Here is a 13,568-nt window from a genome sequence, read left to right as displayed (position 1 = left end):
ATTATTATTATTACTATCTTGGCTTAATATTAAATTTATTTTTATTACTCCCGCTTTCGTCTCACGAACTGTTACGGATTTAGCCGAACCGTTTGCTTGGAAAACGCTCGAAAATTGAATTTCTTATTTCACATTTCGATCAGTACTTTGTGCTGACGCCTAGCACAAACTTTAAAAAATCCTATTTAAAAATTAACTTAATTAGTATTTTTTTTAAATTGAACTGTAATTAGTATAAGTGAAGTGTTAGAATTTTTTTTTGAATTTTTTTTTGTGTTTGACAAGTTTTGTGGTGAGTTTTTCTGGTGCTAACAAATCTGCTGGACTAACAAGGCATGATAAAAGATAATCATAATTATTATTAAATAAAAATCAAAATCAGATTATATGTCCTATAATTTAAATACTTTTTCCCTAATATTGACTACTTTAGTTGGCTATAATATAATTATTTTAATTTTGTTTTTTTGTGAGTGATTTTCAAGAAATTTTCTTGACTTTTATAAAAAGTTGGTATCAAAAAATGATATTAATGTGAAAAAAATTTGATCTCAAGAAATTCAAATAAATCAATTTTAATTCTTACTAGCAAAAATAATTTCATATTGAGAATATAATATGTAGTGAAAAATCATGAACAAAATGCAAATCAATATTTAAGGCTCGATATAATATAATTAAAATTCAATAGACTCATGAATAAATCAATATTAATTATCATTCAAACAAATTTTTATTTAAATTAGTAATAAAAATATGTTTTATTATTTTCTCTGTAGTTTTCCACAAAAAGAATTTTAATATTAAAAATTCAAAATTCAAATTTTACGTGCACATAAATCAAGTTCGACATTAGATATTTAATTATTACATTTTTTTTTCTCATTGTTTCTTAATGCTTTATTCAAATTCGGTCCCAAACGATTCAGAATGATTTGAAACGTCTAGAAAACATTAATATTATTATTTTGCTTATTATTTTTATTAGACATGTTCTAGGTATTAATAAAAATCTGAACTTTTAAAATATTAATATATACAATATTTGCTAGGGTAATATTATTGAACATAATCATTGTTTTGTTAAAATATTTATTTAAATAAAAAAAAGTTTTGCAAAATAAAATTCAGCATGCTTTCATTTACTTTATAACTAAAAATGTTCTAGAATTGAGGTTTTAATATTTCGTACAAAAATACAAATATAGTTAAAAATATTAAAATATTGTTTCACAAAAACTTTTCACTTATATGGAAAATCACAATTATTAGCATATTTTTTAAAATATAATTTAACATAATTTATTAGAAAAAATAACTTGCATACTTCTATTAAAATAATTGAATATAAAATAAAAATTATTTAGAGAGAAATCTTTAGTTGATACAAATTTATAACTTTATTTGAACTAGTAAACACAATTATTTTAGATAGTTTGCAAATAATTTTCGAATATACAGATAATTTTAATACATTATATATTTTATCAATTATTTTATATTAAACATTAGAGAAAATATATTAAACACAGAAAGTTAGATATGTAGAAATAAAATGATCTGTGTAATGAAAATACTTTCAAGTGTCTCAAAAAAATCGAAGAATACAGTTTCAAAAATTTAAAATATTCCTGACAATTTCTAGAATTTCCTAGTATTGCTCTATAATTATATCATAATTACTAATAATTTTTAGTTATAACTAAATTCACAAAAAATCAAATTTTCAATTAAACCAATAATTTTCAAGGCACAAAATTAGGTACATAGTTCTATTTGTAAATACAGTTTACACCTAACTTTAAATTTTTTTAAATTCTCTGTAACAAAAAATTACTCGAATATCTTATCTCATAAAAAAATGTTAAATAAGCTAAAGTTAAAATGAAATCGATACTGCAAATGCTCAGTAATGTTTAGCAATTAATTTGTTCAGTAATTTATTTTTAATATTTTTTTTTTATTTAAAAAAAAGTCAAATGATATATAGGTATGTCTCTAACAAATTTAAAAATGAAAATTGTAATTATAATTGTGATTTTAGGGACCAATTCTGGAGTAAATTACCAATGTTTTGGCAAAGCTAGGTTAAGTATCAGTTTTCATATAAAGTGGTACTAAAAACTGTCACAACGCTATATGATGGATGCTGTGCTCTAGACGTTTTACCTGGAAAACGCACAAATGTCAAACAAACGATTATTAGTATTTTCTATCTAAAACGCCTGACTGCAAAGCAACCACAAAGCATTTTGACTGCATTTAGTACGATTTTGTATGAAAACTGAAACATAACGTTGGTCTATTTTACGGTCCCTGAAATTTTATTTATAAATACAAATTATTATGGTCTCCTATCTTAAGGCAGTCGTAAAATCCGCGATAAAATTAAGATTTATAGTTCTGTGTACTGTAGTTTCATTAACACGAAAAATTAATTTTCATTCATTACTCAACTATCTATTGTCTAGTTCTACATACATATATATGCAAATATAAATGTATAAAAAAATTTCGCCTTGTATATTAATATATCTTAATTGCTTGTCAATATCAAACGGCCCACACATTCAGACTATAGTAGACTTAATTGAATGAAATGATGACTAATAAATTCCAAGCAAAAAAATATTTATGTGTCTATGAAAATGCAATTTATATTCGGAGAAATATAGTTATCATTAGAGGTAAATACAGTACAAACGTGCTTTACCTTGTTTTAGTGTTTTTTGCACTCAACAAAGGGCCTACTGTACCCTTAATACAATTACCTCAATCTTTTGATTTTTTTATTATTGTATATTTTGTTCTCATTTCATTTATTCAAATTAGTCAAGAATATCCTTTCTATATTATCTTAAATATAAAATTCATCTGTACGTGTGTATGATTTGATACTTCTCCTAAACGGTTATTCGGATTTTGATCAATCTTTCTGAAATTTGTTAAAAGATTTTTTTAGGATGTAAATGATTATAAAAATAGAGTAATATAATAGAAATAAATGACAAAAATTACAAAAAACCACTCATCATTGTTTGAAATTGAAAACATTTGAACTGTCATCTGCTAGAAATGTCTATTCACTTGAAATTTGAATTTAGCTGAAATTATGAGCCTAGATAATATCGAAATATAATATATAAAAAAAATTGAATGTCTGCATTATTATTGCCAAAAAGCGGCTGAGATGTGCAAGAAATTAAAATAATATATTATACAGTATATGTGTTTGGCAGATGAAATTATATAATTCAGTTTAATAAGTAACACAAAAAGTCCAAAATTGCATATACATTATTTTTTTAATTTCATGCATGTCGCATATTGGTTTACTTTATTAAATTATTACAAATAAAAAATACAAAATTACAAATGAATACAAAAAATATTTCTTTCTATTAAAAAAATGATTTAGAATTTTGTTTCATGTGTCAAAAATTCATTCGTTTGGCATCGGATATGGAATATTTTGCAAGTTGATTTTTGATTAGATAGTGCACATATGAACTAGATTTTACAAATCAATTTACCTAAGATTTGATCATAAACAATAATGTTTATTAAATTATTAGTGAGAAAAATGTACTTTAGAAATTATAAATGCCAAGAAGGAACTAATATTTCATACGAGATTATGAAAATTATAGACTAAATTATTGAAGCAATAATTATGTTGTGTGGTAAAATCAAGTGTGATATTCAAGTTCTTTTATCATAAATACTATAATATTATTTTTTGATTTTCTTATATTGCTAAGATCATAAATGAATCACAAAGTCAGGACATCAAATACGATATTAAAAAGTATAGAATATGATATTAAAAAATTTGGAACTTTTCAAGTATAAACGTGGGTACAGGACAACGTCTGTCGGGTCATCTAGTATACATATATTGTAATAGTCAGATAAAAAATCCGATAATAATGCAATTTGCACAAACAAAATTTCGCGTGCAATGTTGTTTGAATCAGTCATCAGTTTTTCCCAGAAACAGATAAGTATATTTATACTAGATTCATAATGCTATATATAAATATTTATATATATATATATATATATATATATGTATATATATATATACATGTATATATATACATATAAATAATGTAAACAATTGCATCCGATGATGTGAGATATTTATAAGAATTGAAGTAAGTTTTCGCAATTGCAAACTTTAGTCACAATTAGAGGCCAAAAATGGCATTTCATTTTTTGCGATAGCAGAGCGTCCGATTTAAATAATTCAAAAACATTTTATATGTATTGGAAAAATGAAATAAATAACTGATGAATGTTTTGGGAAGGCAGGTCTAGCGTCTCCGGAGAAATTTTTCAAAAAAATCAAAATACCAAAAAAGATAAAAATTTTCAAAAAAGCCAAATTTTTCAGAAAAGTCAATTTTTTTCAAAAAAGTCAATTTTATTCAAGTATTTCAAAATTTCCCTAAAATCAATTTCTCAAAAGTTTTTTTAATAATTTAGTTTTCGGCACGGGAAGTTACAGCAAACTGACTTAAGACACGATGCCATGCACCACTAGTTTTCTAACAAATTCTATCAAAAATCTGGAATTATTATAATTATGAAAAAATATATATATTTTTCCGAACACGTGCCAATAAGTGTGCCACTTTTCAAAAATAATTTTGCATGCTAAATTCACACAATTCATTCATGACAGTTTATTGTTTGCTATTTTCAAAACCACTTTGATAAAATCTTTTGTACTTTGTCACAGTTCTCGGCTTTTAGTCAGTGATCTCTATCTCTAAATGTCTCAAATGTTTATTTTTGGCAACTTTTTGAAGCAAATTTTAAAATAAAAAGAAAAATGAATGAAGTGGTATTGTAAATAAAAACTAATGGGGTGCATGGTATCGTGCCTTAAGACAAATTGCTGCAACTTCCCGTACCGTAATTAAACATTTGAGGAAAGAAAATAATCAATAATTGTTTTGAATAATTTCAAATATATTATTTATTATAAATATATACTGTAAATTTATAATTGCTTATTAAATTGGGCGATGATGTTTACAAGAAATTTGTTAATTTTTTTTTAATTTTGATTTTTTTGAAAATTCTGAAATGTTTAAAAAAAATTATCTGTTCGGTAATTTTGAATTTTTTTTAAAAATTTAATCAGTTTTTTGAATGTGAAACTTGAAACAGAATTGTTTGTGAACTTGTGGGACTTGAAACAGAATTTTTATTAATTTTTTGAGAATTAGAAAATTTTATTGCAAATTCTTATATTTTTGAAACTTCCTAAATGTTCTGAAATTTTTGTAAAAATGTTTTTTTCAAATTTTTTGACATGTTTTGAAATTTTTCAAAATTTTGATTTATTTTTAATGATAAAATTTTGAAAATTTGAATTTTTTGAATTTTTGATCATTTTTTTGACAAAAAATTTGTTCATTTTTTTAAATATTGATTCTGAAGTTTAAAAAATTACATTTTTTGATTATTTGGAATTTTTTCAAAATTTAGTAAATTTTATAGAAAATTTTTTGAGTTTTTTTTTTTTAAAAAATAGTTTTTTTGTTAATTTTTTGAGAATTAGGAGATTTTATTGTAAATTTTGATATTTTGAAAATTTCAAAATGTTCTGAAATTTTTGTAAAAAATGTTTTTTTCTAAAAATTTTGATGCTTTTTAAAAATTTCCAAAATTTTGATTTTTTTTTAATTATGAAAAATTTTCAAAATTTTAATTATTTGGAATTTTGACATTTTTTTTTTGAGAAGAAATGAAACATTTCATTTTGTCAATTTGTTAATATTGATTTTTCTGAAAATTCTGAAATGTTTAAAAAATCAATTTTTTTTTGAAGTTTGGTAAATTTTTTAAATGTAGAAAATTTTTTGTTTTTAATTGTTTCTTTTAAAATGTTTTTTCTAAAAATAATAAAAATAATAAAAAATTTTCAAAATTTGAATTTATTTAAATTTCGATTTTTTTTTTTGAAAATTATGAAAATCACGGAATTTTTTGTAAAAGCATTTTTTTTTATACTTTTTCCCAAAAAGTTCATCAGTTCTTCATTTCGTCAATAGAAATAAAATGTATTTTGAATCATTCAAATCAGGTACTCCGTTCTCTCAAAAACTCGATTCGTATTTTCTGCACTCTTCGCTCCGTATCTCCGTAACGGCTGGACCTGCCTTTGCCAAAAACTACTCAGCACTAATTATTCAAATCGGTTAATTCGTGCGCCCGAAAACGTCGATGAAAATTTGTATCCGCACACGCACGCACACGCACACACATATACACACCGATTTTTTCTAAGGTATGCCAAAATGTTCAGAAACCTGTGAAACGTAAAGATATATAACAATTTTCTTTATCGATTTTTTTGCGATTACTATAACTTACCCTACGGGAAGTTGACTAGTGGTGTATGGCATCGTGCCTTAAGGCAAATTGCTGGAACTTCCCGTAGCGAAAAATAAATTATTTACAAAAGCCTTAAAATTTGTTCAAAACTTGATTGTTAATAACTTTGTACAAAGATATAATTAAAATATATAAGATAAATATAAGATATAATTAAAAATTTTCACTTCCTGGTTTTGGACAAATTACAAATTGAAGTAAATTTTACATTACTGCATTTATATGTTGTCTACAAACTGAGTATTATATATGATCGTGATCGTCTCCTCGGTTATATTTAAAACCGTGTCCGATGAAAACATCGAATTCTAAATAAAACTCGACTTGTCGAATAAACAAATCGGGGAATGCCTGTGGGCCATATGGAAACCATTCCTAACAGAAAAGCAGCCGTTTGTTAGGAAAATAAACTTACTCACTCTCCGACATGATGAAATAATATTCTCATAGAATTCTAACTAAACCAAAACTATAATATTCAAATCATAGATCTATTCCAACTTATATGGTTGACGAATAAAATACTAAGTTAGGATAGGAAGTCCTGTACCAAATGCATATTACATGTAATTCTAATTCCTCCAAAAACTATTTTCCAGTACTGATTTGATCGATTTTCAAAATACAAAGTATGTTTTCCTTCCATTGAATGTATGTATGCAAAGATCGATTTCAAAGAAGATCCTTGTTAAATCTCACATCAAACGGTTTGAATCATAAAATTTAATGGGTTTATTTTAATTCAATTTTATACAAAGTTGTGAGATAAAATCGCCAGAAATAAGATTTGAACATGGCAATCGAATATTGATACTGAAAATTAAATATAAAGTTGTTAAAGTAAAATATTATAGCAAATGCATACGTTTGATTATTGAAAAAATTATGTATTATATTTTGTTATATTATATTTTATTATTATTTGCTTATTTCAGCCTAGTGGCCTAGAAATACATCATTATTTTAAGTCACAATAATACCTTAAATCTACTTTATATATAATATTGATACTGAAAATTTTACTCTGAGAATAAAACTTTCAAAAACCTTTATGAAGTATGTGATTGTTTTGTTATAAATTCATTTGTTTTAATTTAATAAGTAATTTTAACATAAAAATATGAAGTATTGAATAAATAATAATATTTTGCATTTTCAAAAATATCTTTACTACGAATAGTACTAAAGATGGATCTATTAATGTACTATATGTATCAATAAACAAATAAAACTCAAATTCGACATGATTTTTTTGAAATTCAATTTGTATTAATTAACTTCCCGCAGGGTAAGTTATAGTAATCGCCATAAAATAAAAAATGAAAATTTTAATATATCTTCACGTTTCAGAGGTTTCTGAACATTTTGGCATACCTCAGAAAAAATGAATGTGTGTGTGAGGATACAATGTTTTGTCCACGTTTTCGGGCGCACGGATCAACCGATTCGAATAATTAAAAAAACATTCGATTCGTATTGATAGGAAAGTGTGCTGATTAGTTTTTGGCAAAGGCAGGTCCAGCAGTTACGGAGTTACGGAGCAAAGAGTGCAGAAAATAGAAATCGAGTTTTTAAGAGAACAGAGTATCGAATTTGAATGATCTAAAAAACATTCAATTTGTATTAATTGGGAGAAGAGGTGATTAGTTTTTGGCAAAGACAGGTTCCGCCATTTCGAAGATACAGAGCTAAATGTGCAAAAATGGCAGTTTTTGAGAGAACTAAGCGTCCGATTTGAATGATCTAAAAAACCCTCTGCTCGTATTGACAAAACAATTGCTTTTGAAGATAAAAAGTTATTACATCTTTTTTTATTTTCCATAAAATATTTTCATAATTTTGGATTTAAAAAAATTAAAAAAATGACCCAGGCTAAGCACAGTCCTAGCGCCACTCTGGTACAAATGTTTACCCAAGTGCGTTTAGACTGTTTAAGTACTTGGAGCACTTTTTCAATTTTGTAAAAACTATTGAAAAGTGTGAAAATGCCGCCAAGCTAAGCATAGTATAAGCAAAAATGTAGCACAGAATTATTTGCAAATGCGTTTAGACTGTGACGGTAGCACTTTTTCAATTTTGTGTAAATTAGGCAACTATTTTTTTTTTGAAATTGAATTCGAAATGAAATGACGATGGTTAATATTCTGAAAATGAATTGATTTGTGATTTACATTTGATTTGTTCACATATAACAGGACAGAAAAAATAATGTAAGTTACAGTATTTGTAATAATATATTTGAAAACGTTTGAAATTTCTCGAATATTTCATTACGGTACAGGAAGTTCCAGCAATTTGTCTTAAGGCACGATGCCATACACCACTAGTTATTTATTATATTTTTGGGCAGTTTTAAAATTTTAAAAGCTTAACTCAATTTACCTTGGTGACTCAAATTTCTTATGTAATTTTTGAGTTTTTGGTAAAGAGGAAGTCGTCATCTGGGTCACCATATATTTACGTTTTATGAACAGTTGACAAAGTTATTTTCGACTTTACATCAAATGCATCTAGATCTAGAGTTACACATCAATTTTATATAAAACGACGACGACTTGCATACGAATGCAATTTGTGAGTTAAAATTATAACACTTGCGGTATTTACTTGGACGAGATCAAATTCAGGAAAAATAACTAAAATTGAAAAAATATAATTAGAAGGTAAATTTAATATGTAAGTACTAATCAAATTATACCATGATCATTATCTGTTATTTTATTGTATAAATTATTGGTGACCCTGACAATATTGGTGACCCCGACATTATTTAAGGAAAATGTAGAATTTTTTTCAAAATGGCAGAAAACTGGAGAAAACTTATAAAAAGGGCCAAAAAAGTGTTCTAGACTCAAATTTAAATAATTATCAATGTTTATATGAAAAAAAAAAAACTATAAGGCGCTCTCAACACTTTTATATTATTAATTTGTTAAAGATGAGATGAAAATAATTTAACTCTTATATGGTTATTTATTTCATTCAAGAATTTTTTCAAGAAGTAAAAAGTTCCTTCATATTTCAATTAATATTTTGTTGCAAAGTATAATTTTTCATAATTTTTTATTTTTATTATTTTTTTGAGGAAGTAGAAAAATTCCTGATAAGTTGTTATTATTAAAGTTTTCGGTTGCCAGAAACTTCTCCAATAAAAATTTAATAGCAAACAACGGCATTTAGCACCTCGTTAATTTATTTAACGATTGCAATAAAAGGTTTGATCTAAATTCGAAAATAGAATTTGGAAAAGGAGCTGAAATATAAAAGACTTTTCAAACTTTCGTTTGATAATTGAAATATATAGTGTTTGTAGTGAAATCTTGCTTTGGAATTCAGTAACTTTCAAAGCATTCGTTTAATATAAAATATGTATTCAGCAAATTTGTTTAAAATTAAATAGGCTACAATATTGTCTAATAGCATTTAGTCCTAGAGCTACTTGGTATACTTTGAAATGCATTTGAAAACTTATTAGGCATACAACTTTGCTCCCGCCGTTATTGTAGAGAACTTATATTGCAAAAACGGCGGAAGCAAAGTTGTAAGTAATAAATAAAATGTCTCTAAAGTTTTAAACAATGGGTCGTGCTTTTAAGACATTTTATCGCTTATATTTTTCAAACCATTCGATTAATATGAAAGATGTATTAGAAAATTATTTTCAAAATTGAATTTCGTAAAATATCGTCTAACTTCATTTAGTTCTACAGCTACTCAGTATACTTTAAAACGCAATTGAAAACTCATTAAATGTACAACTTTGCTTCCGCCGTTAGTATTGAGAACTCGCATAACAAAAACGGCGGAAGCAAAGTTGTTAAAAAGTACTTGTACAAAGTTGTAATATATGTATTGAGCAAATTTGTTTGAAATAAAACAATTAAAACAAAACAAATAATCTAAGTATAGAATATATCAGTTTCCATTAAATTTTAAGATTTAAAATAAAAATTTTCAGTGTATAAAGTATAAAGTAAAATCTTGTTTTGTAATTCAGTATGCCACTTGTAAAAGCGTTTTTATTTTATTGAGGCGCTTGTAACTTTCAAACAATTTGTTTAATATAAATAATATATTTGGCAAATTTGTTTAAAATTAAATAAGCTACAATATTGTCTAACATCATTTCATCCTAAATCTACTCCGTATACTTTAAAATGCAATTGAAAACTTATTAGGCGTACAACTTTGCTCCCGCCTTTATTTTCTAGAACTTGCATAACAAAAACGGCGAAAGCAAAGTTGTACGTAATAAATAACGTTTAAATTAAAGTATTGCGAAAATTTATTATTAAATATTAAATATTAAATAATTGAGACAAAACAAATAATCTAAGTATTTTGTACACTAGTTACATGATAAATCGTGCTTTTAGGACATTTTATCGCTTATATCTTTCAAACCATCCAATTAATATGAAAGGTGTATTAGAAAAATATTTACAAAATTAAATTATGTAAAATATTGTTTAATATCGTTATGCCATACAGCAACTCGCTATAATCTAAAATGCAATTGAAAACTTATTAAATGTACAACTTTGCTTCCGCCGTTGTTAAAAAGCAAATGTTTAAAGTAATAAAAAGTTTAAACTAATGTAATATATGCATTGGGCAAATGAAATAAATAAATTCAGTAAAAAGTTGCACACAAATTGTAAATTTTCAAATGTTTTCTTTACAATCTTTAAGTGATCTCTTGTTTTGAAATTCAGTACACAACTTGGAAAAGTTTTTTTGTTTTGTTTGGTGTTTATAATTTTATTATAAAAGTTTTTGGCAAACTCAAAAAGAAACCAATATATCCTAATGTATAACTTCCTTGCACAAAAAAATAATAATTTGAACTAAAGATGATATCAATGATGTATTAAATATCTTATAAATTCATGATTCTGGTTTCTGTGCTATAAATAGTTTTGTGCGTTTGTGAAAATTATATAAATTTGCTCGAAGTATGTAAATAGTTGGATTATTAATAATTTATGTCGTCCTTGAATGAATCACCAGATTTTCAAGATTTGTAGTTTGTAATTTTGATGCAAACTTGCAAGACTGATAAAATCGCACAAATATCTAAATTTAGTATTTTATAGCAAGTGTCGTTTTTTATCACCGATCAGAATTTAAAAGTTAAGCTATTTGGCCAATTGATTTTTGATATATTGATAATTTGAGGGACAATTTTCATTTTGAGAATATATTTTTGAAATCTAATTTTTATAACAATAAACTATCTAATTGCCATTAATTCAAAAATATTTGAAATCTAATTACTTATGTGGCTTTCGGCCAAAATCATTGTTACAGTAAATTTTATATGCAAAACATTCTTCTGAGAATGATAATAAAATTATATATATATATATATATATATATGTATATATATATATATATATATATATATATATATATATATATATATACATAACAAATGTATTCTGAGTGGATAATAGATATTAATTTTAATTTTATATGTATATATATATATATATATATATATATATAATTAAAAATAAAACGTTTACACTCTATATTTTAAAAGATTCTTGATATTTTAAAAAAAATTATATGTAATAATTTGTCAAGTAGGTTTCAAAAATAGTTTTCCATGTCTTCCTGGATCATCATTTGTTCAAATAAATCATAAAACATATAAACCAAAAAAACTTTCAAGCCGAGAATATATATTTAGAATATTCTAAATATAGATAACCCTTCATGAGTTAAAGGTGTCACATTTTTTTCATATAAAGAACATGTAAAATAATACATACAGTGAATTGTGAGTTGAGAAATTTACATATATAAAAATTAAATAAAATAAAAGGTTGAGTACACTAAAATTTTATAATAATTTCAATAATTATGTATGCTTTCATTTTCTATCAAAATTAAGAACAAAATTAATAAATAATTAATTGATCAATTCAGTTTTTTTGTTTAAATTTTAATCAAGAATTAATTTATTTTTTAATTTCATATTATTATTTTTTTGTTCAAATTTCAATTTATTCAAAAGAATTATGCATATAATTTTCCTTGAAAAATTCTTGATAAAAAAAAACTTTTTTAACTTTCCCATAAAATACCAAAAAACTTTAAGTATTTAAACGTACAACTTTGCTACCGCCATTTTTACAATGCGAATTCCTTACAATAACAGCGGAAGCAAAGTTGTACCTTTAATAAGTTTTCAATTGCATTTTAGAGTATACCGAGTTGATGTAGGGCATAAAGATATTGGACAATATTGTAGATTATTTAATTTTAAACAAATTTTCCGAATACATCATTTACATGAAGCATATGGTTTGAAAGTTGCAAGCGCCAAATCAAAACAAAAACACTTTTACAAGTGATATATAAAATTCTAAAACAAAATTTTACTTTATAAATTGTGATTTTTTTTTTCAAAATATTTTATTACAGTATAGATTATACTTAGATTATTTGTTGCGTTTTAATTATTTAATTTTAAACAAATTTTCCCAATACACATATTACATTAATACAACATTTTCAGTATTTGTTTTAACAACTTTGCTTCCGCCGTTTTTACATTGCGAGTTCTTTACAAAAAAGACGGAAGCAAAGTTGTACCTCTAATAAATTTTTAATTGCATTTTAAAGTATACCGAGTTGCTGTAGGGCATAATAATATTAGACAATAATTTGCGTAATTTAATTTTGTAAAGAATTTTCAAATACACCGTTCATATTAATCGAATGGTTTGAAAGATATGAGCAATAACATGTCCTAAAAGCACGACTCAAGGTCACAAATGTCAAAAAGACTCTGGTAATCGTCGTGTATGATTCTAAACTTTAGAGACTTTTTAGTCATTTTTTACAACTTTGCTTCCGCCGTTTTTGCAATGCGAGTTCCTCATAATAACGGCGGCAGCAAAGTTGTATTTCTAATAAGTTTTCAAATGCATTTTAAAGTACAGCGAGTTGCTATAGGGCATAACGATATTAGACAATATTGTACCTAATTTAATTTTGTAAAGAATTTTCTAATACATCTTTCAAATTAATCGAATGGATTGTAAGATATGAGCGATTAAGTATCCTAAAAGCACGACTTATCATTCTAATTTTTAAAGACATTTTATGCATTACTTACAACTTTGTTTCCGCCGTTTTTTCAATGCTAG

Source organism: Ctenocephalides felis, unplaced genomic scaffold (genome assembly GCF_003426905.1).
Source record: "Ctenocephalides felis isolate EL2017-DRISC unplaced genomic scaffold, ASM342690v1 CF-g0.4_SCAFFOLD_03572, whole genome shotgun sequence".
NCBI classification, from domain to species: domain Eukaryota; kingdom Metazoa; phylum Arthropoda; class Insecta; order Siphonaptera; family Pulicidae; genus Ctenocephalides; species Ctenocephalides felis.
Note: the sequence above shows the minus strand (reverse complement) of the source record.